The sequence below is a fragment of the Phyllobates terribilis genome, unplaced genomic scaffold, assembly GCF_046119375.1.
Source record: "Phyllobates terribilis strain yellow unplaced genomic scaffold, ASM4611937v1 Scaffold_2__4_contigs__length_985480577, whole genome shotgun sequence".
Taxonomy (NCBI): domain Eukaryota; kingdom Metazoa; phylum Chordata; class Amphibia; order Anura; family Dendrobatidae; genus Phyllobates; species Phyllobates terribilis.
The window spans coordinates 798,486,422-798,512,004 of NW_027362762.1; the positions used below are offsets into that span (position 1 = coordinate 798,486,422).

General features: G+C 47.0%; 1 long non-coding RNA gene across 1 annotated transcript in view; it reads left to right on the plus strand.

Annotated features, from left to right (window-relative positions):
• Window positions 1-14,371: 14,371 nt before the first annotated feature.
• LOC141252985 (uncharacterized) overlaps window positions 14,372-25,583 on the plus strand; it is a 47,553-nt gene continuing 36,341 nt past the window's right edge. Inside the window, exon 1 of the long non-coding RNA XR_012314178.1 lies at window positions 14,372-14,659. This is a non-coding gene — a long non-coding RNA (uncharacterized lncRNA). The remainder of the gene's footprint in view (window positions 14,660-25,583) is intronic.

Here is a 25,583-nt window from a genome sequence, read left to right on the forward strand (position 1 = left end):
TGAGGGGTGCAGTTTTTAGAATGGTGTGACTTTTGGGTATTTTCTGTCATAAAGACCTCTCAAAGTGACTTCAAATGTGATGTGGTCCCTAAAAAAATGGTTTTGTAAATTTTGTTGGAAAAATGAGAAATCGCTGGTCAACTTTTAACCCTTATAGCTCCATAACAAAAAAAATAATTGGTTCCAAAATTGTGCTGATGTAAAGTAGACATGTGGGAAATATTATTTATTAAGTATTTTGTGTGACATATCTCTCTGATTTAAGGGCATAAAAATTCAAATTTTGAAAATTGCAAGTGATATCAAAGAAATTTTACCAAAATCATGAAATACAATATGTCATGAAAAAACAGTCTCAGAATCAGGGGGATCCGTTGAAGCGTTCCAGAGTAATTACCTCATAAAGTGACAGTGGTTAGAATTGTAAAATTTGGCCTGGTCATTAACGTGCAAACCACCCTCTGGGGTAAAGGGGTTAATATTGTAAATATTAATGTTATTGTTTAACTTGTTTTTGCAAAAATGCTTCAATCCAGGAGTACTGTGTTTTACTAGGGGGGAATGTGGCGCCCTGCTGCGCATGGTGCCACAGAACCCAGAAGGGTGCATTGACGGATTTCTCCATAAGAGGCCCTCACTACATGCAAACACCTCCACCTTCCACCTCATACCAGCAGAGGGAGCCCTTATAGGGATATATAAAGGGAAGTTGGAGCCAGGCAGCTCAGTTAGTGTTTAGTCTAGTGTTGAGTTGCAGTGCAGAGTGCTCTGAAGTGAGAGCAGCACGCAGGCTGCTGTGTGAGGCAAGCTAGGCCTCCAGCAGCCCTGAAGCCTAGTGAGGGCCCCGAGCGTGGCCGAAGGCGAGAGGAAGGAAGGAGTGATAAAAGGGGGCAAAGGAGCATACCAGGCTCACCCCAGTATATGTACCGGACACCGAGTCCGAGCCTACAGGGACCCTTTACACCCAGTAGGGATAACCGGAACCCCAGGAGGACTACATGTCCCTGGTATACCTGAAACTAGACACATACAGGACCTGGTACCACGAAGGCCCTGTCGTCCAGGGAAAGTGGTTACCAACCAGAGGTCCTAATTCAGAGCAACATGTGGACTAGAAAAAGCAAGACATATAAGCTAGGCACAGTTGCAGGCTGGCCAGGAGCTTACACAGAGGCAAACACAGATCAGGAGGCCTTATACCCGCTCGCTGGGGAGAAGTCCAAAAGTGCGCCCTTCACCTAGAGTACCCTGGACCGTATCTAACAGCTGTACCAGTAAAGGTAATGAAGAAAAACCCTGTCTCTGTCCGTTACTCCGGCTGCGCCATCTACCTGCACCACAACGCCCAGCGCTCCCACCATCCATCAATCTACACTGCCCTGAGGCCCGCTCCACCTGTGGGGAGCTGTACCATCCGTAGCTGCCGTGTCACCTGCCTCAGAGGACTGCTGCAGCGCTGGTGACCTTCACCAGACACCACAGGTGGCGTCACGAATTTCTCTGAACTTTTAGTAGGAATTGCTACCCCTTTTGTGCACTGTCCGCCCTGGGCCAGCCACCGTGATATATATACTGTCCCCAAACAGTAAGGCCCCCGGGGGCGCGACACTAACTTTTACTATTTACTTTTCCCTGTGTTTCTGTTGTTTTTTTCCCACACTACAAAAATATACTGGCTTCCTGAGACATTGACCATAATGTGTGTGTCTAAAAATATATCAAGTAGTAAATTGTAATGGGGCTTTGTTGCCAAACTGAGGAAAGATACTGATGTGAATGGTGAAATCTGGGTACATGTGGATATTATTATTACTATTATTCTTTTGCTGATTTTCTGCTTATGAATACTGTCACAAGGTCCTGGAAGTTCAGCATTTCCTTTCAGTATGAAAAGACTTTGACATATGCTCACATGAGTATTAGTGATGGGCGAGCACTAAAATGCTAGTATTCCAATGTGCTCGACCCGAGCAATGAGCCCAATGTAAGTCTATGGGAAACTCGAGCATTTTTCTAGCGTCCCCGCCGGCTGTCTGCAGATGCACCTGAAATTGCAGAAATCAATGAGAACAGTGCTCAAATTACATGGGAACAGCATGGGGAAGGCCCCTGGAAGCATTTCTGACTCCCAGGTCTCTGCTGTGAACAATGTTGTCAGAGGTATTACGCCACTTTTACGAACTCACAATAAAATATACAAAAACGAAACCAAAATGGATTTTCCTGGGAAATATGCTAAGGAACATCCTTTCCAGGGTAATGACTTGTATATAAGGCAAAATAAATAACCAAAAACAAAAATACTCCTCCACACCTTGGGCTATATTTACACATAGCGTTTTTGATGCGTTTTTGCACTTTTGCATTGCTTTCAACCGTGACAAATGCATTCACTGGGAAATGTCATTTTAACATTTTACAACCTTATCTGGCCATGTGGTATGTGAGACATAATCAGACACATCATGATTCATTTATGAAGGAGGGAGTCTAAAAGTCACAAAGGGCCAGCAGTCGGCCCTCACTATTCTTAGAGAGCCATCAGCTGGCTATGCTTTGTTGTTCCCATTACTAAGGAGTGGGTCTCCTATACTGTTATTGTGTATGCAGTGAGTGGCAGGGCTGCCCAAAATTTGGACGCACCCCAATACCCCTTTGAAGAGACTTAGAGGAGGGCCTCCTGAAAATTTTTTTTTCCCATTATTAGGAAGTGTGTCGACCATACTGTTTGCCTATGAAGTGAATGCAAGGGCTGCCAAAAATTTGGACCTACTCCAATGCCCCTTGGAAGAGAAGTAGAGGAGGGCCTCCTGAAGGCAATGTTCCCATTATTAGGAAGTGGGTCTCCCATTGTGTTTGCCTATGCAGTGAATGCAAGGGTTGCCAAAAATTTGGAGGCACTCCAATGCCCCTTGGAAGAGAAGTGGAGGTCAGAGGGCCTCCTGAAGACAATGTTCACATTATTAGGAAGTGAGTCTCCCATAGTGTTGGCCTATGCAGTAAATGCAAGGGCTGCCAAAAATTGGGAGGCACTCCAATACCCCTTGGAAGAGACGTAGAGGGCCTCATGAAAAAATGTTCCCATTATTAGGAAGTGGGTCTCCCATAGTGTTGGCCTATGCGGTGAATGCAAGGGCTGCCAAAAATTGGGAGGCACTCCAATGCCCCTTGGAAGAGACGTAGAGGGCCTCATGAAAAAATGTTCCCATTATTAGGAAGTGGATCTCCCATAGTGTTGGCCTATGCAGTGAATGCAAGGACTGCCAAAAATTGTGAGGCACTCCAATGCCCCTTGGAAAAGACGTGGAGGAGGGCCTCATAAAAAAATGTAAAAAAAAAAGTGTATGGGCTGACAAACATTTACCCTTGGTGGGTATACATGAACATACTGTATAACAATTTTTTTTACGGGCATCATAAACACCCTTTAAAAAAATGATGTTGGTGTTGCATCACGGACCACAGTCACCCTGGTGATATGGTGGTGGAGGATGAGGATGAGGAGAAGGAGGTGGACAAGAGCAAATAGCCAAAATCAGGAAGCGTGTACCCATGTGTGGGTGTGAAGAGGTGCATGGGAATACACCTTCCAAAAAGACACTGGATTTGAGCTTATGTTACGCTGCTATCATTCAGTGGTGTTGAGAAGTCTGGCCCAATCCAGCCCTTGTTCATTTTTATAAGAGTCAGCCTGTCAGCAATTTCGGTTAACATGTGCTTATCAATTATAATTCAATCAGCGGCACTAAAAACCCGTTCTGACAAAACACTAGCGGCAGGGAAGGCCAGGACCTCCACGGCGTAGAGAGCCAGTTCATGCCACGTGTCCAGCTTGGATACCCAATAATTATAAGGCACAGAGGAATCACAGAGGATGTTGGTACGGTCGGCAAGGTACTCCCTCAGCATCTTCCCAAACTTTGCACTCCTTGTGAGAGTACCCCGCGCCTCAGGGCCTGTGCGGTGGGAGAGGCTTAGAAAACTCTCCCAGAACTTTGACAGTGTTTCCCTGCCTTTGCTGGATTGGAGTTGTGTCTCTCTCGCCTGTACTCCTTGGTTGTCGAACGAACTATGACCTCTGCCGCCAGCGTTTTCAGATGGGAATTTTTTAATAGTTCTGTAACAAGGGCCTTCTAGTACTGCCCATTTTTGTACACCTGTTCGCCTCAGGAATAAGAGATAGAAAGTTCTCCTTGTAGCGTGGGTCTAGAAGTGTCACCAACCAGTAATGAAAGTCACCCAAAATTTTGAGAACGCGAGGGTCACAGGAAAGGCAGCGTAACATAAATTCAGCCATGCGCGCCAGACAGCTAACAGGCAAGACTTCCGTGTCCTCACCAAGAGGACGACTGACCATGCTCTCCTCCTCCTCCCTGTCCTTAGGCCATCCACGCTGAACAGATGGTATGACAGTTGTTCAGGTAGTACCGTCTATAGGGCATGAAACTAGCTCCTGTTCTTCCTCCTCCTCTTCCTCATTGTCACCCAATCCCCATTGGAATGAGATGAGGCTGGGCTGTGGGTAATCACCCTGTATGGTTCCTTGCTCCATCTCATCGTGCTCCGCCTGCAATGCATCCTCTTTGATTGTGAGCAGAGAGCATTTCAGAAGACAGAGAAGCGGGATGGTGAAGCTAATTATGGTGTCATCGCCACTCACCATCTTGGTGGAGTCCTCAAAGTTTTGGAGGATGGTACATATGTCTGACATCCATGTCCACTCCTGAGCTCTTATGTGTGACAACCTTGTTGATGCTGGTACTCAACAACTGCCCTCTTCTGCTCACAAATCCTTCCCAACATCTGCACTGTAAAGTTCCAACGTGTGGGGACATCACACAACAGTCTGTGAGCCAGAAATCGCAAACGCTGCTGAAGCACGGAAGGGCGGCGGAAGCTGTAGCTGACTTTTCTAAAATGGGCACACAGGCGGCGTACTTTGACAAGCAGATTCGGCAGCACCGGGTAGGTTTTTAGAAACTGCTGAACCACGAGGTTAAGCACATGGGCCAGGCATGGTACATGTGTGAGCTCGCCTCGCCTCAGAGCCGCCACCAGATTTCTGCCATTGTCACACACGACCATGCCTGGCTGTAGGTTCAGCGGTGTGAGCCACAGATCCTCCTGCTCTTTCAGAGCTGTCCAGCATTGTGCGGTTTGTCACCTAAGTATATTAGCTTCAGCACAGCCTGTTGCCGCTTGGCTGAGGAAGTGCTGCAGTGCTTCCAGATTGTGACTAATGTGGTCATTTCGGAGATGGAGGCTGAAGAGGAGGAGGAGGCTGAGGAAGATGAGGTGCAGGAGCTGTAGACTGTGGGGGCAACAATTATTGACCTAGGACCTGCAATCCTTGGCGTCGGGAGGATGTGTTCCATCCCAAGGTCCGACTGGGTCCTGGCTTCCACTATGTTAACCCAGTGTGCCATCAGGGAGATGTACCGTCCCTGCCCACAAGCACTTGTCCACGTGTTCGTGGTTAGGTGGACTTTCCCAGTAGCTGCATTGTTGAGGGCACGGCTAATGTTGTGGGACACATGCTTGTGTAATGAGGGAAGGGCACACCGGGAGAAATAGTGGCGGCTGGGGTCCCAGTATCGAGGGACAGCCGCCGCCATCAGGTTGCGGAATGCTTTCGTCTCCACGAGCCTAAAAGGCATCATTTTGAGTGCAAGCAGTCGCGAAATGTGAGAATTTAGTAGTTTAGTGCTGTAATATGGAAAGGACCTGGCTGTATTCTGCAGTGCCAACAAGCAAATGGCGCAGAAAAACGGTGTTCTCTGGATTGCTTTTTAAGCAAATAATCAGGATTAAGATAAAAAAAAATTATTCCTGGCCCCTGATACCTGGGGCTATTTCTACAAATATCTGTAAAAGCACCAGCAGGCAGAACTGGAATGGGCCCTCTTGCTATATGCACTGCAGTCTGTTATATACCCTGCCTGCCTAGCACTGATATCTCTGCAGCTGGATTAGTCCCCAGAAGGACTGTTAGTTGAGATGGATATGTAGAGAATCTTGTGGAATACCTACACTAACTAAAAAACAACCAAATCTCTCTCTAGCTCAGCAGCACCTCTCCCTACACTGCCTGATTGCGGAGTAGACTATGATGAGCACGGCGGCGCCAGGTCTGATATAGACCTGATGATGCTGTGCGGCCAGCCAATCACTGTAATGCCACAACCAACATGGCTGCGGCATTACAGTGTATGGCAGACAATCCTTGCATGTTGATTGGCGCTCTAAAGAGCACCAAACATGTAGGGAGGGGACCCCGATCATCGGCCCTAGCATCTCGGAAGTACTCAGCGAGCTTCGAGCATCTCGAGTACTGAGATGCTCAGGCGAGTACCGAGTACTTGCGAGTATGCTCGCTCATCACTAATGAGTATGTTTCGTCCACCACCCTTCCCTCATTGCGCTGGAGCATCATCATGCCACATGACAAACTAGTTGATCGTGTTGGTATTGTATACTTTGAACTTATTTTTGTATTTAGTACTCAGGTTGTTGTTCTCCCACAGGATTAAGTGCATTTAATATTATAGGAATCATGCACCTTCGTGCATTATAAGGTGCTCCATAAATGTTAATTACATTTATATATATTTACTCTGTCACTCTGCACTTTATATATGCTTTATGCACTTTGTAGATATACTCTTTGGAGCTGGATTGTCTGAACCTACAGTTTGAAAAAACAGAATCTACTTATATTAGATATTTTTTGTTGACGGACAATTTACCTATATGTTTATGACACGCCCCCAGGGCCATGGGGTACTCGGCAGCCGGGCCTCTGTGTATGCCGGTGGGGGATATCACGGTGGCTGGCCCGGTCCATGGCCCAGGGCGGTCAGTAAAAGGGGAGATTATATATAGGGGATTTGGAAAGTGTTCGTGACGCCACCTGTGGATTGCAGCTAAAGGGTGCCGCCCCTGCGGAGCAGTCCTCTGGAGCTGGTGTAACGGCAGCAGGGATGGTGTGGCTCTCCACAGGTAGAGCTAGCTCCAGGGCAGTGTAGGTGGTGTAAGTTGCGCTGGGCGTTGTACTGCCGGGAGGGAGAGCTGGCGCAGATGAAAGAAGGGACGGAGGCAGTGCGGTGCAGTCATCTGAGCTTTTACTCACAGTTCTTATGACAGTTCCACTGGTGCACTGTACAGGTGTCAGCCTCCCACGTCGCGCTGCGTTCACCAGAACGGGGGTTCAGCTCTTCCTCAGGTAGTTTAGGAGTACCTGACAGAACCCCATTTTCTTGTGTTCCTAGCTAGACCGTCTTCACGCTAGATCTTTCTCCCTCCTGCCCTGCGCTTCCCACTCTCAATCCCACTCGGATGCTCTGAAGTCCCTCCTGTCACGTTGGAGTTCCCGGACCTGCTTGACCCTCACGGGTATTAGAATGAGGCTTCGACAACTGACTATATAAGCCAGAAGCCTCCGGTTTTTCCAGCCGAGACTTGAAGTTACACGACTGGTCCAGGGGCTGGTCCCCTTCTTGCGGCCTACGATCCCTCTGTCTTCTGACAGATTCGGGGAGTACGGGTGCTGTCCCGCACTCGCCGTACCCCCTAGGATCCGTTCTGTAGATCGGAGCCTACTCCTCTGCTCCCCTCCTGGGCCTCTAAGACTGGGCCCCAACTTGTGGAGCAGAGCTCCTAAAGAGACTCTGCTCCCTGACTGTTCTCCACTGACTGATCTGACTGATCTGATCTGCCACCCTAAGAAGGCTTCCCTATTTATACCTCCTTCTATAGTGCTCCCTTAAACTACTTCCTCCACCCACACCCACTACTGGTTCCCCCTACCTCTGGGTTCCCCCCACTCCAGCCAGGGTCAGGGCTCAGCTCTGTGAATGCATGTTGCCCCACCAGCCGGCCTGGAGCAGTGTAGTGTTGGATGCAGGTGTTGGGGTTCCGGGCAGCACTCCCTCCTTACCTGAGAGAAGGAGATACCACACCTCTGGGTGAGGTGCAGTACCTCTGTGGCGACTGAACCCTCAGGGGCGCCACATTTACACAGATCTAACTTTATTATATGGTGTCAGTATATTTAGGACACATACACATTTATTGAGGACACAGAGATTGAGGGTATGTGCACACGATGCAGAAATGCTCAGGATTTTTTCCTGAGCGTTTCTGCATCTCTCTGGCAGGAAAAAACGCATGCGGATTGTGCATGCGGTTTCCTGCCAGGGACATGCGGAAATGAAGCGGTCTTCACTTTCATTTCCGCATGCGGGTTGACAAGCGCTTCCCAAGCGATTTTAGCATCACTTGGAAAGTGCTTGTCAACTTTACACTATATAAATCCATGCAACCGGCATGGATTTATATAGTGTGTGAATGTCAAAAAATAAAAAATAAATCTATACTTTACCCTCTAATGGCCCCCGGTGTCCTGCTTCATCGGTCCCGGCTGCCGGCAGTGAAGACTTTAGGACCTTCCGACGTCAGCGTCACGTGACCCGGTCACATGACTCTGACGTCAGCGAAGGTCCTTCATTCAACCGCGAAGTGCCCGGGAAGCCAGCAGGACGCAGCGCGGGCCGTCAGAAGGTGAGAATATATATATTTTTTATTTTATTCTTTTTTTTTTAATGGTACCTGGGTCTGGATGAGAGTCCTCTCATCCACACCCGGGTACCATCCGCACATTAGACCGCATGAAAAGCGCATCAACATATACAGTGATGCGGATTCCATGCAGTCTAATGCAAGTCAATGGCGGCAAAAGAGCAGCGTTTCCGCAAAATTAATTGACATGCTGCGGATTTTTGACCGCAGCGTTTACGCTGCGGAAAAATCCGCATCATGGGCACAGCACATGCGGATTTCAATTGGGGAACATTGCTGCCCTTCTACCATGCGTTTTTCATGCGTTTCCGCGGCGTTTCCGCAACTGCAAAAACGCCGCGGAAACGCATGAAAAACGCATCGTGTGAACTCAGCCTTACAGATGGAGTGAATCTTTGACTTTATTCAGACCAGGTTGGTTCTTCTGTATTGTGGCCATTTTTGTGTGCCTTTTTAATTGTTTTTATTTCTTGTTTGTGGCTTGTCATGTTTAAATTAAATACAAATATTTTTAAGTGATCACTATTGTATGCTACCTCTTTTTCTTCCTTTTCAAACATAGTTCATCATGCCACATGTAACATAAGTAAGCTGGCATTTTGATGAAACAGTAGAAGTACTGTAAACCAGTTCCCCTCTTCCACAATTATGTCTCAGGAGCTGAGGTAAAAAGAAAGGGATTATTGAATTTATCATTTAGAATTCATGATCTAGAGGAAGGGATCTCAGAAAAACAATGGAGTCTACAGTGTACCACCGATGTGTGAACAAATCTGAACAAAGTACAAAAAAGCAAGAACACAGGAAACCGACATGTATCATCATTTACAAAAGTATATCAGAAATGAAGTCATGTAAATGACAATACGAGTGGGATTACTGACAATTCCAGTCATATGACTTACCCCTCAACTGCTACCCTTAACCCTGGCTGTTAATCATTTGCATTTATTGTAATAATATATGCCTTTTCATACATAAGCGCTGCGGAATATGTTGGCGCTGTATAAATAAAGACTATTATTATTATTACATGTGTTTTATGCATTAGCATTATTTTTCTACTCTTTTAGGCAACTTCAGGTTGTTGGTGCTGTTATTGTGTTCCTTTGTAGGTATCATATTGTAGATTTTGCTGTGTCTCTTATTCGATACATCACAAATTTGAAAGATAAACCTCATGGCACATTCTCCCCACAGTGGGACAACCCTTTTAAGTTTCCATGTTTCCATATGAAAAAGTTTATTGTTATATTTTTTAAGAAAAAACTCCCTCAATTGTAGACATTTTTTTAATAAATATCACGGTTGGCCTGCGACTTTGTCCAAGCTTTTAATTTTGTCCCTCTGTGTATTTCAGCTTGACATCCCTGAATTAAAGCAATGTGGAACAAAAAAGTGAAAATCTTACTTTTCCAACAAAAATATTGCTTTAGCCCCAAATTTAGCATTTTTACAAGGGTAACAAGAGAAAATGGACACTGATACCTGATATGTGGGGGAAAACTACTGTTTGGGCGCACAGCAGGGCTCAGAAGGGAAGGAGCACCATTTGACTTTTGTAGAGAAAAAATTGGCTGGAATCGATAGAGGACACCATGTCATGTTTGCTGAGCTTCTGATGTGTCTAAACAGTGGAAAACTCCCACAAGTGACCCCATTTTGGAAACTACACCCCTTAAGGAATTTATCCAGAGGTGTGGTGAGCACCTTGAACCCACAGGTGCTTCACAGAATTTTATCCAACCATGAAATAAAGGCACGTCAAATGTCATGGAGAGGTTAAGGGTGAAGGCCAAGGCAACTTCTGGGATCTGGTTAACAGAGGGGTTAGCACCAAGTTTGTGGTAGCCATTTTTAGAGCTGCCTATTGACCGCGAACAGTGCCCTAAAGACAGTAAACTTGCTGCCGTGTAGTCCTCCATATACATGAGCTCTGTATAATGCCATCCCATCACTAATTGGCAGCTTTCTGCCTCTGCATAATATACACAGAAAGCTGCCAATTAGATTAGATAAAACTGTGATTTTATAAAAAATGCAACAAGCAGCCCAGTAAAAGACACATCACTGACATCAGGGTCTCTGCCCTTACATTGTGCAGCTCTCAGATGGGCTAGCAAAAGCCTGGGGAATATTCCCTTTAAGAATTTTGAAAAAAAAAGATAGATGTGTTTTCTGCACGTATACAGTACAGTAGTGCTGTGTTTCAGTGATTAGCACTGTTTCTGTGGTTAGCGCTGAGTCTCAGTGGTTAGCACTGTGTCTCAGTGGTTGGCGCTGTGTCTCAGTGGTTGGCGCTGTGTCTCAGTGGTTAACGCTGTGTCTCAGTGGTTGGTGCTGTGTCTCAGTGGTTGGCCCTGTGTCTCAGTGGTTAACACTGCGCTCTTGCAATGCTGGGATCCTGGGTTCAAATTCCCAAACCTAAATCTCTGTGGGTTTCCTCTCGGTTCCCTGTTTTTTTCCTATACTCTAAAGACATACTGATAGGGAATTTAGATTGTGTGCACCAATGAAGATAGTGATGAGTCCTATATTATTGTGATGATGATGCCTGTAAAGCGCTGTAGAAATTAATGGCATTATATAAGCGAGAAAAATAAATAAATACAGTACCTCAAGCGCTGAAACCAGGAAACTGGATTCACATTAGGACATCGAGCGCAGCTGAAAAATGCAATATTACACCCAAAACTACTATATCCCATAACCAAATCTAGTGTGTATTTTAGAGAAGCTGATATCAATCACAACTTTCAAGGAACTGAAATGTGATCTGTAATATTAAATTCTGAGTTCGCTCATGGCAGGGTGAGGGATGAACTCTGAACACAGGACGTCAGCGTCTTTTTAATTAATTAATAATATTCAGCATCTCTTCTATTTTTCTAAATTTCCCATCAACACAATAACTTAGGGTTCATTCAACTCCAAGTGATTTTTGTATACAAAAAAGTTTTCTCCAGCTTCTTCTATCAAACAAACATGACAATCAGACAGCACTAAGATGCAAACAGGATGGCATCCGAGTGCTGTCGGATTTTTCACCTACCCATAAACTTGCATTGGAGTGTTTGATCTGAGACTCTGAACAAAGTCAGACATGTCTCCATGTTTTGGTGCAGATCATTAGGTCTGTAAAACTACATGGACATGTGAACAGTCCTATAGACTACAATTTCTATCTAAAAATCATGGATAAAACTCGTACGTGAAAAACTGATGTCTGAATGAAGCCTAAGGAAATAATTAATACAACATATTAATGAGGATTGATGAGCCCAATTAATAAGGACTGACGAGCCCAGATGCACAGTAAATTTTCTGTACAGATTTTCCTGGCAGAAAAACTGCTGCCTATTATAGTACCAGCATGGAGGATGACATTTTATGAAATCTCATCCACATACTGTGAAAAAAACCCTGCAGCATAAATTGGCTGGCAGTACAGATTTCACATCCGGAGCCTGTCAGTTTACATGACTTGATTGTTTTATTATTGCATTCAGCAGATCGATAACAGTTCAGAAGAGTGCAGCAGGAAAATGATCTCTTGAACATTGATAGGAGATTCAAGGGGTTGTACAGGACAGGAGATAAATTATTGATTGCAGAAGGCCTGGCTGCTAGGACCTCCAAAGAGTTTTGTGTTTTTTTCCAGATGAAGAAGCTGGATGACTTCGAAATGCATTGATAATAAACAGCATTGATATCAATCCCGTCTCCTGGAATTTTCCTTTGGATTTCATTCAGCAGCGCAGAGAATCCATTTATTCCTTTTGGGCATTTTACCGGTTTACTAACTTATGGGGCTGAAGCAGCTGACAATTTTGTATCTCATCTATTGTTGTGGATTACACAACCAAACTACTTGAGCACATCCTTCACCCTACTGTTTTTAATCATTGGATAAGACCTTATTGCACTTTTTTGTTTCCCAGTCTCTACTAAGTAATCATTAAAGGGGTATTTCCATCTTCAAGATCCTGTCCCAATATGTAGTAGGTGTAATAATAATAATATTAGGAAATACCTCCAATTAGAAATGTAGTATAGTATTTTTGATTCGCTATGCCATTTACCTCATGTGCAGGCATTGCAGGACCTTAGGTATCCACGGTTACGACCACTAGCAGCTAGCTGTCACTTTATCAGTGGACGTAACCATGGATACCTAAGGTCCTGCAATACCTGCACATGAGGAAAGAGACATAGCGAATCAAAAAAACTATGCTACATTTGTAATTGGAGGTATTTGCGAGGATTATTATTATTACACCTACTACATATTGGGATAGGATCTTGGAGATGGGAATATCCCTTTAACTTGTCAGATGGCACAATACTTTATTAGCATGGCCATAAATCAAATTATCCGTCAAGGTATGGATTGTGTGGTGCAGTGAAAGGTGTAGTGCTGGATGGAAGGTAAATTTCTCCCAGCAAGATAAAATGTGGCCTGGATTTTCCCTAACCCTCTGTGTTTTTAGCGCAACACCTGACATACACAGCTGCAGCAATCAAGCCTGCAATTAAGCCAGTTAGGGGGGGAGATCTAAGTGTGTGAGGAGCTAGGCTGGAGTGAGCCTGAATTTGTGTTGCTGTTTGGATACATACTGGAAAGGTCTGTGACAAAGATTCAAGCAACCCTGGGAATGGCATCTGGTGGTCGCATGTGGCCTGCAGCTAATCACATTACTAGTGGTGACCAGGCAGCCGCTTAGTTAAGCCCGTCCCATGCAAGGGTGAGTCTGAGACCGGCGGTTTTCCAAGTTGGAGTACATTTATGTTGTGTTTTTCCTTTTCTGCCACCTGCTCTTTAAAGTGTGAATAAAACACTGAAGTTTGGACTTTAAGCCTGTGTATTGCCTCATTACTGTGTGCCTGCCGCTGCCTACCAGAGGTGGGGGTTGTGATTAATTTACATTACATCCTCACACTTTTCACATTCCCCCCAGCTCTCCATGCTATCTCCCCACACATTCTCCACTCACCCCCCATTTTGCCTATTCACACATTTTTCTTTCCCATAACTACCCACATTGTCTTCCTGAACATTTGATTCCCACCCCCCCGCATCCCATACTGTCTCCTCAAATATTTCCCTCTCCCCTCCTTCTCTATACTGTCCCCTCACAATAAATTACATTACAATAAATCTTCAGTTTCTTCAGCCCCGTTGGAGCTCTTACCGTTCCAACGTTCACCGTCTAAGTGGCGTAGTAGAGTGACAGCAGTGTGATTAGATGACCTGATCATGCTGCTGATGTCGCCTTGACCTAGAAGTCCCGGGGTCAAGGCTTCAATTGTACTCATGCCTGAAAAAATGCAAGTACATTTGAAAACTGAACCGGCATGTTACACTTTCTCTGAGTTGTCTGACAGCTGGCTCAGAGAGCGGATGAATCCGACACCGGGAGGCAGCAAAATGCAGCCACCTGGGAGACACCTGGGACCTTTGAATCAGACTTCTCAAGGGCATTCCCCGCTGCTGGCCATGCCAGGTGCAACTGCCCTGCCTGCACCACCTAAATACGCTCCTGAGTCATATTCAAGATAACTTATTTTCTTTGAAGAAAACCTTTAGCCGTGAAATGATGGAGCCAAACAGACCAAGTGACCCATCAGGATCAGAACAATAGTGTACCTTCACAATTGTTCTTACAAGCTTAAAGCGCACCTGTCAGAAGGATTGCTCAGTAAGCTACATACACTGTCACGTGGATGACATTACACTGATTAAAATGATACCTTAGTTGATGAAATCCGTCCTGTGGTTCTTGCTAGTGCAGAGCTGGGCAAAGTCTGGCTGTTCCACTCCAGCTTGTGGACCGAGACAGCTTAGGGGCTGAAAACCATGCCCTCTGCCGCCCGTCCACCACTTCCTGCTCTCACCGCTATCTACATTATCAGCATGTAGACAGCGGTGAATACATTGATGGAGGATGGTTGCCGCTGGCTCCTTTTTTCACCAGCCAGTGTGTGAAACAGCAGACGCGATGATATCACTCTGTCGTGCTGCTGCTGAGAATCAGTGCATCGGAGGCAGAAGCAGAGCTCGGGGAAAACGGGAGTGAGATGAGTATGTGTTTTCTTTTTTTCACATGTGTATGGGATGTTTATATGTATATTGGGGGCTATGTGGGTGCTCATATTTTATATAAGAGGCTATGTGGGGGCTCATGCTGTATATAGGGAGGCTGTGTTAATGGCTCATGCTGTATCTAGGGAGGCTGTGTTGGGGGATCATTCTGTATATAGGGAGGCTGTGTTAGAGGCTCATTCTCTATGTAGGAAGACTATGTTGGGGGCTCATGCTGTATATAAAGAAGCTGTGTGAGGGCTCATGCTGTACATAGTGGGGCTGTGTGGGGGTTCATGCTGTATATAATGAGGCTGTGTTAATGGCTCATGCTGTATCTAGGGAGGCTGTGTAGGGGCTCATTCTGTGTATAAGGAGACTGTGTGGGGGCTCATGCTGTATATAGGGAGGCTGTATTAATGGCTCATGCTGTATCTAGGGAGGCTATGTTGGGGGATCATTCTGTATATAGGGAGGCTGTGTTAGAGGCTCATTCTCTATATAGGAAGACTATGTTGGGGGCTCATGCTGTATATAAAGAAGCTGTGTGAGGGCTCATGCTGTATGTAGGGAGGCTGTGTTGGGGGCTCCTTCTATATATAGGGAGGCTGTGTTGGGGGCTCCTTCTATATAGGGAGGCTGTGTTGGGGGCTCATGCTGTATATAGAGGGCTATGTGGGTGCTCATTCTGTATATAGAGAAGCTCTGTCGAGACTCATACTGTATAACTGAGGCTGTGTGGGAGCTCATGCTATATATAGGGAGGCTGTGTGGGGGCTCATTCTGTGTATAAGGAGACTGTGCGGGGGCTCATGCTGTATATAGGGAGACTGTGTGGGGGCTCATGCTGTATATAGGGAGGCTGTGTTAATGACTCATGCTGTATCTAGGGAGGCTGTGTTGGGGGATCATTCTGTATATCGGGAGGCAGTGTTGGAGGCTCATTCTCTATATAGGAAGATTATGTTGGGGGCTCATGCTGTATATAAAGAAGCTGTGTGGGGGCTCATTCTGTATATAGGGAGGCTGTGTTAGAGGCTCATTCTATATATAGGGAGACTGTGTTGGGGGCTCATGCTGTATATAGGGAAGCTGTGTGAGGGCTCATGCTGTATGTAGGGAGGCTGTGTTGGGGGCTCATGCTGTATATAGGGAAGCTGTGTGAGGGCTCATGCTGTATGTAGGGAGGCTGTGTTGGGGGCTCATGCTGTATATAGGGAAGCTGTGTGAGGGCTCATGCTGTATCTAGGGAGGCTGTGTTGGAGGCTCATTCTCTATATAGGAAGACTATGTTGGGGGCTCATGCTGTATATAGGGAGGCTGTGTTAGGGGCTCATTCTATACATAGGGAGACTGTGTTGGGGGCTCATTCTATATATAGGGAGACTGTGTTGGGGGCTCATGCTGTATGTAGGGAGACTGTGTTAGTGGCTCATGCTGTATATTGGGAGGCTGTGTTGGGTGCTCATTCTATATATAGGGAGGCTGTGTTGGAGGCTCCTTCTATATATAGGGAGGCTGTGTTGGGGGCTCATGCTGTTTATAGGGAGGCTGTGTGGGGGTTTATGCTGTATATAGGGAGGCTGTGTGAGGGCTCACGCTGTATATAGGGAGGCTGTGTTGGGGGCTCATGCTATATATAGGGAGACTGTGTGGAAGCTCATGCTTTATTTACGGGGATGCCAGTTTACTTAATTCTGATCAATATTAAGTGATAATAGGAGGAAAAAATTGGGTCTTCTCCATTCTGCCAACTGCACCTTTAACCCAATCCCACCTCTACCCTCCCTTATTCTCCCTTCTTTTGAAGTCCACTCTGCCTGCATCTACTCTCCCTCCAACCTCCAAGTGGCTGTCATATACAGACCTCCGGGCCCGGTCACTCCCTTTATTGACGAATTCTCTCCACCTGGCTTCTCCACTTTCTGTCTTCTGACATTCCCACAATCATCATGGGTGCTTTCAACATCCCCACTGACACACAAGTCAACAGCATCCAAACTTCTGTCACTCACTTCTTTTGGACTTACTCAGTGGTCCTCCTCAGCCACCCACACAGATGGACATTCACTGGACCTTATCTTTACCTGACTCTGCTCCCTATCTAACCTCTCAATCTCCTCCCTCCCCCTATCTGACCATCATCTACTCACTTTCTCATCCCTGTCCTCCTCCCCTGTCACCCATGTTCAGCAACTAGCACACCCCCACAGAAACCTTGCACATCTAGACACTCTCACACTCTCTGACTCTATTCTACCACTGATATCCATATCTTCACTCCACGACACAGACAGTGCCACTGCTTTCTACAATGCCAATCTCACATCAGCTATTGACTCGGTTGCCCCTCTTGTGCATGGCAGAGTGCGACGAATCAATAGACAACCCTGGCACAATAACCTCACTAAAAAACTTTGTCAAGCGTCCAGGGTTGCAGAGCGGCGTTGGAAGAAAACACATTCGTAAGATGACTTCACTGCATTCGAACAAGCAACACTCGCATTCAAATCAGCCCTCACCTCCGTTAAACAGGCCTACTTCACAACCCTCATATCCTCCTTATCCTACAACCCCAAACAACTATTCAACACTTTCAACTCCCTCCTCCACCCTCCACTGCCCCCTCCAACCTCATCGCTGCTGAGAACTTTGCCACACACTTCAAAAACAAGATTGACCAAACAAGGCAAGCCTTCATTGTCCAACCACCACAACCACTTTGTTTTCCAGACCATTGCCCTTCCCCCATAACCTCCCTCTCCAACATCACTGAAGGAGAGCTTACCCGCCTCCTCTCCAAATCGCACTTCACCACTTGTGCACTTGACCCCATCCCATCCCACCTCCTCCCCAACCTCACCCCCACACTCAACCCATCCCTAACCCATCTCTTCAACCTATCACTAACTTCTGGTACCTTCCCCTCTGCTTTCAAACATGCCACACTCACTCTTATCCTCAAAAAGCCATCCTTAAACCCAACCACTTTGTCCAGCTATCGCTCCATATCGCTGCTCCCATTCACCTCCAAGCTCCTTGAGTAATATGTTCACACTGAACTTTCCTCCCATTTCTCATCTAACTCTCTCTGCGACAACACCCAGATCTACCTCTCTGGCCCAGACGTCACCTCTCTGCTGTCCAGAATCCCAGCATATCTATCAGCCATATCCTCCTTCTTCTCCTCTCGCTTCCTCAAACTCAATGTGGACAAATGTGAACTCCTCATCTTTCCTCCATCATGCGTATCTTCCGTATCTGATCTATATCAATCTATCACAATAAATGACATCACTCTTTCCCCTGTACCAGAAATCCGCTGCCTCGGTGTAACCCTCGACTCTGCTCTGTCCTTCAAACCACACATCCAAGCTCTCGCCATTTCCTGTCGCCTCCAGCTCAAATATTTCCAGAAACCATACTTTCCTCAACCCTCAATCTATTAAACTGCTTGTGCATGCCCTCATCATTTCCCGCCTCGACTACTGCAGCATCCTCCTCTGTGGTCTGCCTACTAACACTCTCGCACTTCTCCAGTCTGTCCTTAACTCTGCTGCCCGACTAGTTCATCTCTCTCCTCACTACTCCTCTGCTACCCCCCTTTGAAAATCTCTTCACTGGCTCCCAATTGCCCAGCGTATCCAGTTCAAACTACTAACACTGACCTACAAAGGCTAAGTCATCCATAACCTTTCTCCTCCATTCATCTCTGAACTAATCTCCCGATATATTCCCTCACGTAATCTCCGGTCCTCACAAGACCACCTCCTCTCCTCCACACTTATTCATTTATCACCCAATCGCCTCCAAGACTTCTCCTGAATATCCCCCATCCTCTGGAATTCTGTGCCTCAACACTTCTGATTATCTGCCACATCCAGATCCTTCAGACGGAACCTGAAAACCCATCTCTTCAAGAAAGCTTACAACCTGCAATGACCACGCTGCTGCTTTACTAACACCAGTCCTGCGCCTAACCACCACCAGAGCTGCTGCAACCCCCCACCTACTGTCTCCTTCACCATTATCCAGTAGAATGTAAGCAAGCAAGGGCAGGGTCATCTTCCCTCTGTACCAGTGTATCATTGTTAGTTCATTTACTGTTAGTGATATCTGTATTTTGTATGTAACCCCTTCTTATGTACAGCACCATGGAATCAATGGCACTATATATATATAAATAATAATAATAATAATAATATAAATATAAAATAATTTAAATTAATATATTAATATTAATTTCAATCTATTGGTTTGGACCTCCACAACAGTCAGTGTCTCTCATGTGGCCCCTCAGGAAAATTAATTGCCCACCCCTGGTCTAATGGATCATCAGGAATGAAAAGGATTAGCACTGGGATAACAAGGACCAGTGGGCGATCCCAGTGGGCGATGCACTAAGTCATTTGGAATATCATATATCAACCCCAAGCATATTCATTTGATTTTTAAGAGTATGGATACTATCTATAGGGATTCTTAGGAAGCATATCTATTCTGCAGAATTACCAGTTAGTAGACTCTAATGGCCGCCAGGAAGTATATACTATCACATTGGGCAGCGAGTGACAGGTACTTTGGTTAAGAAATTAGCTTTTGATGTAATTTCTCTTCCCAGTAGATTTCAAAACTGCGATTTCCAGTTTTGGTACTGTGTGTAGTTTCTACAAATAATTTTCCATGTGTAGAGGCAGATAAACTGTGTTGTTTGTTCACTGTGCAAATATCCACAGCGCATTAGGTTTTTATTTGATATGAGCTGCACAATATACAGCCCTTCTGCCCCTCTCTAAACACTACCAACAGTCACAGCACACGGCAGTAAACAGAGCGTGTTAATGCATGCCAAAGAAACACAGTAATAAAGGAATCCCCATGCCAAAACCCCTTTTTCCAAACCAAGTGTTAACAAGCGAGATGAATGCCAGGATCACCACATGTCCCTTGTCTCATTTTGCATTTCAAAACATTTCTTTAATCCCTTCAGCCTCTCATACCAGCTTCCACTTTTCTTTACAAATTCTCAATCCTTTTATCTTTTTCTATCTTAAAAGAAAAAACATTACCATAATATTGTCATATAAGTAAATATAAAAATGGTATAGAATTTATTATATTGTCTGTACTGATGATCATTAGGGGCGGTCATTAAAGGGACCTGCAAGTGGATTTAGCTGACAATAAGTAATCCCTACATTTCCCCTTGTGAGTAGCCAGTTATTGTACCTTTTATGCAGCTCTGGTGCCCCTGATAATGGACTAACCTCTGTTACTGATCCGGGTTGTTCCCTATTTATTATTCTGCTGATGACTTTGGATTGCCTTCTGGATTTGACCCTTGGATTGCCTGACAACTCTCTTGGCCTGTCATCACAGCCTGACTCCCTGTACTTGAAGTTGACTATAACCTTACAACATATTTCTTCTGCCTCTCTGGTTTTGATATATATAAAGCATAGAGGATCCCTTTAAATTATAACTTTTAGTAAATTCAGTAAAATCACATAACATGACCCCAATCCAACAGAAAGTCAAGAACCAACCAACCAGGTATTAGATATCGATGATAGGCCATTAGTGATGGGCGAGCACTAAAATGCTTAGGTGCTCGTTGCTCGGATCAAGCACATTTGAATGCTCAGGTGCTCGACTAGATCAACGAGCCCAATGTAAGTCTATGGGAAACTCAAGCATTTTACTGGTGACCCACCCGGCGATCTGCAGAGGGCCTAGAAACTGGGGAAATCAATGGGAACAGTGCTCAAATGACATGGGAACAGCATGGGAAAGACCCCTGGAAGAATTTCTGACTCCCAGGTCACTGCTGTGAACAATGTTGTCAGAGTTCTTATGCCACTTTTACAAACTCACAATAAAGGATGCAAAAACGAAACCAAAATGGATTTTCCTGGGAAATATGTTAAAGAACATCCGGACCAGGGTAATGACTTGTATGTAAGGCAAAATAAATAACCAAAACCAAAAATGCTCCTCCACACTTTGGGCTATGTTCACACATAGCATTTTTGATGCGTTTTTTGCAGTTTTGCATTGCTTTCAACCAAGACAAATGCATTCACTGGGAAATGTCATTTTAACATTTTACAACCTTATCTGGCCATGTGGTGTGTGACACATCATCAGACACATGCATACAGTGCTGAAAAGACATGGGAACAGCATGGAGGGGACCCCTGGAAGCATCTCTGACTCCCAGGTCACTGCCTAAAAGTGTGCCCATCATAAGTGATCCTTTGCTCATGCGAAGATGCCTCCTGCCATGCACTTGTTGTTGCAGACTTGCAACAATCATCGTTCACGTCCTTGTCCCACCGCAGCGTTCAGTTATCCCTACCCTATTCCTTGGAATGCAAGCGCAAGTATGCAGCCAGCCAGCCACCCATCCACAGGCTGCAATACTATACTGCCACATTTTTGGACAGCTGCTTGCAACCGTATCTACTCCAGCTGTCATTTCTCCCAGGAAGTCCTCAAAAGCTGCTTGCACTTGAAATGTGGCCTTTTAGGCTCATGGAGGCGGAAGCTGTCCACAACCTCACGCCGGCGGCGGCCGGGTGTCCATACTCGGTCCCCAGCCACCACTATTTCTCCCGGTATCGTCTCCTCCTTCCACAAGCAAGGGTCCCTGAACATTACTGCTAGTACTTTTCTGTGGGAATCTGCTTGCCTCCTACCAGCCTGCAATATTTCCAGTGAACTATGGTATGACGCCATGGTATTAGCACTGCCCCCAGTACCAGTAGCGAAGCCATCCCCAATTTCCTTCTCAGGAATTCTATTTGATAAACTGATTTGCCCAAATACATTAGTTTCTCATAAAGTAGCTGAAGATAGAGTGACAGTAGGTGCAAGTTTCTCCAGCCTGTTCGATTTCAGAGGGTGAACATTGGCTCAGTGGTTGACATTGAAGCCTTGCAGCGCTGGAATCCTGAGTTCAAATCCCAGCAAGGACAACATCTGTAAGAATTTTGTATGTTCTCCCTGTGTTTGTGTGGGTTTCCACCTCAGTAAAAAAGGTGGAAGAGTGTCCGAGAACCTTCTCACACACTTTTCTTAGCCAGGACTGCTTCTCGGCAGGATTGGACAGTCCCACCAGAGAATCCTCAGGTGGGCCCTGGCTTCTCCACCAGGAGAGTTCATGATAGCGCAAACTTTGCAGCAGCTATGGGGCTCTTCAGTGGGGGTGAAAGGTGAGCCCTCAGAATCAAATCCTCTGCTGGGCCCAATGTTTTTCAGTTTGAAACTACTTCTCAGTGGGAGTTGTATTTCACCACAGCCATATTCTTTAGCTCAGTAAAAGGACTGGCATTGAGGAAAACCATATGTACTCTGGCTGTCATTTCTCCGTCACCATGTTCTGCCCATTGTCACACACGACCATGCCTGGCTGTATGTTCAGCGATGAGAGCCACAGATCAGGCTGCTGTGTTACAGCTTTCAACAACTCTGCAGCGGTGGGCGGTTTGCCACCTAAGCATTAAGCATGTTATCTTCAGCACAGCGTGTTGCCACTCGGCCAAGGCAGTGCTGCAGTGCTTTCAGCTTGTGACTGATGTGGTCATTTCGGAGATGGAGGCCAAACTGGAGGAGGAGGTGCAGGAGCTGAACAATGTGATTACATTGAGGTTACATTGTCAAATCTGGTTTTAATACTAAAGAAAGCTCCTTCTGTGTTTTTTTCATACGTTATATTTTAAGATAAATGCATTCACCGGTAGTGTTGAGCCACCCCCGTAGTGTTCGAGTTCGGTTCGGTTCGTCGAACACCCGTGTGTTCGCCGAACTGTTCGTCGAACTGTTCGTCGAACACCTTCGAACACCGTTAAAACCAATGGCAGGCAAACAAAAACACATAGAAACACATAGAAAACACCTTCAAAGGTGTCCAAAAGCTGACAAACTGCTCAGAAGACATAACTAACACATGGAAAAGTGACAAGTACATATAGTCATGCGAAAATAAAAGAGGTGGAGGAGTAAAAGGAGGGGGAGACACAGATATAGGCATGTCATGCCCTTCTAAAATCCAAAAAGTGAGAAGCCGACACGGCCAGTCCGCTCCTGCCCGTGCCACCTCCGTGTCGCCGGGTTTGTGCCAGAGCCGCGGTGAACCCTGACGGCCAGCCCCCCTCTCCCAATACTGGTGCCTGTCCGCTGGTGGGTCGAGCGAGCCCCCCTGTGGTGGAGGCAGCTCTAAGCTTTTTAATTTAAATTGTCTCTCTAATTTGAATGAATACACTTTAAATCCATTTACAAGGATCTATTGGAGGGCAAGTCTCATGCCAGCAGCCGCGGTAATTCCAGCTCCAGTAGCGTCCACTAAAGCTGCTGCAGTTAAAAAGCTTTTATAAGGATCGAGCTCGGCTGTCCACCGCAAGGCATCCTACTGCCAGTCCCAGCCCCTATGCCTTGGGGTGCCTCCTGATGCTCTTCACTAAGTATCCCATGGTCCCGAAGCATTTCCTTTGAAAAAATTAAGTGTCTAAACTACAGGTGGTGCAGCTTGCTTAACAGCCGGGATAATCCGCTCACTAGCAGACACTGCTGTAGCGCTGGCGTCCCTGTCCTCTGCTAGGCAGGGACGCTGCTCCCCTCACCGCTCTGCTCCGTGCCCGGCGTCCTCTCCCCGCTCTGCTGTCAGCGCGCGCTCCTTCCCGGCGTCCTCCTCCCGCTCTGCTCTCAGCGCGCGCTCCTTCCCGGCCCCTGTGCTTAGGGCGCGCGCGCGCGCGCTCCCCTCCTCTTAAAGGGGCCGCGCGCGCCGTCCTAAGGAGTCCCCGGCCAATGGCCGGAGGACTTCATCATATATAAGGCACCTCCTCCAAAATGGAGGTGCCCGAGCAATGTTGTTTGCACCTGTGTCTCACCTGTGCTTCAGCCCTCAGGTCCCATTGCCAGTTACCTGCCAGTTACCTGCCAGTTTCCTGCCAGTTTCCTGCTAGTTACCTGCCTGATTCCTGCCTGAATTCTTGTTACCTGTCTGCCAGTCTGAGGTCCGACGGTCTGCCTTACTACTCCTGTCAGTCTGTCTAAAGGACCAGCCTGCCCGCTCACCTGGGAGCGCATATCAGCTACCTGCCTGCTTGCCTGAGGTCCGACGGTCTGCCTTACTACTCCGGTCAGTCTGTCTATGGACCAGCTTGCCCGCTCACCTGGGAGCGCTTCTCCGTTATCTGCCTGCTTGCCAGCCCGGAGGCTCCGTTGTCACGTGCTGTGACCACCAGCTATCTCAGAGACTCTTGCCCGCTCACCTGGGAGCGCATCTCCGTTACCTGCCTACTTGCCAGCCCGGAGGTCCCGTTGTCACGTGCGGTGGCCACCAGCTATTCCAGAGACTCTTGCCCGCTCACCTGGGAGCGCTTCTCCGTTACCTACCTGCCTGCCAGCCCGGAGGTTCCGCCGTCACGTGCCGTGACCACCTGCTATTCCAGAGACTCTCGCTTGCTCACCTGGGAGCACACATCTACCATCTGCCTGCTAGCCTACCCGGAGGCTCTGCCATCACAGGTCGTACCTACCCCTTACCCAGAGACTGCCCTGATCACTTGCCGTAACTCCCTGTCCGTTCACCCAGAGACTGCCACCCGCTCCCTTACAAGGGCCGCCCCCTTGTATAATAGCTCAGAGGTTCCGCCTCCCGGACCCGTTACAGTTTGCTCGGGCCATGGAACCCGGTGGCACCCAAGCTCCCTCGCTCTCGGACCTCTGTCTTGAACTGTCCCGTCAGAGGTCCCAACAGGAGGCCATCCTGGGTCACCTGCGGAATGTTAATACTCGCCTGAACACTCTGTCTGATCCACCAACAACCTCCGCCAGTGCCATATCTTGCAATCCGGCAGCTCCGCTGCCCACTAATACTATGGTATCCTACCCCGGACCCCGGCTTTCTGCACCTCCTCGCTTCGGAGGCGACCCCGTCCAGGCTCGGGGCTTCATAAATCAGTGCACCCTGCACTTTGAACTTTTGTCCCATCAGTTTAATTCCGACCGGGCCAAAATTGCCTTTATCATGTCCCATCTCACCGGGGAGGCCCTGGCCTGGCTAAATCCTCTATGGGAGAGAGGAGACCCCCTGGTGTCCAACTTGCCTGCTTTTCTCTCGGCTTTCCGGAAAGTCTTCGACGAACCCGGACGGAAGACCTCATCCGCATCCTCTCTGCTACGCCTCCGTCAGGAGGGTCTCACCGTGGGCCAATATGCCATACGGTTCCGCACCCTTGCCTCGGAGCTGGCCTGGGATAACGACGCTCTGGTATCCGTCTTCTGGGAGGGTCTGTCCGGTCGTATTAAAGATGAACTTGCTGGTCGGGACATTCCTACCTCTCTCGATGATCTAATAACCCTTGCCACCCGGATTGACCTACGGTTCCAGGAGCGTGCCAAAGAGGTCACCCATGAGAGAAGGATTCCACGTTTAGCTCCTACTTTCCAGAAACCCGTCATTCCCTCCATCTCTCCCCAGGTACACTCTCCTGAGCCTATGCAGGTCGACCAGACCAAGATGGTCAAAACCCGTCAGGACTCACGCCGTGCCGAGGGGAGCTGCTTCTACTGTGGCAGTAAGGAGCACCGGATCCGTGCCTGCCCGGAGAGGTCGGGAAACGCCTGTGTCTAGGTTCGCTCAGAGAGGTCCACCTAGACAAGAATAAATCCTCTCCATCCCTGCTGTTGTCAGTTTCGATCATCTACGGGGAGAACCGTTATTTCGAACTAGCCCAACTTGACTCTGGAGCAGCCGGGAACCTTATTTCACAGTCCCTGGTTGAGAAATACCGCATCCCTACCAAACCTCTGGCTGTACCCTTGTCTGTCGCTGCCGTGGATGGGGGCCTCTTACCTCGCCCCATTCAACTCATCACCGAATCCATTACCCTGCAGGTGGGAATGCTGCATTCTGAAAGTA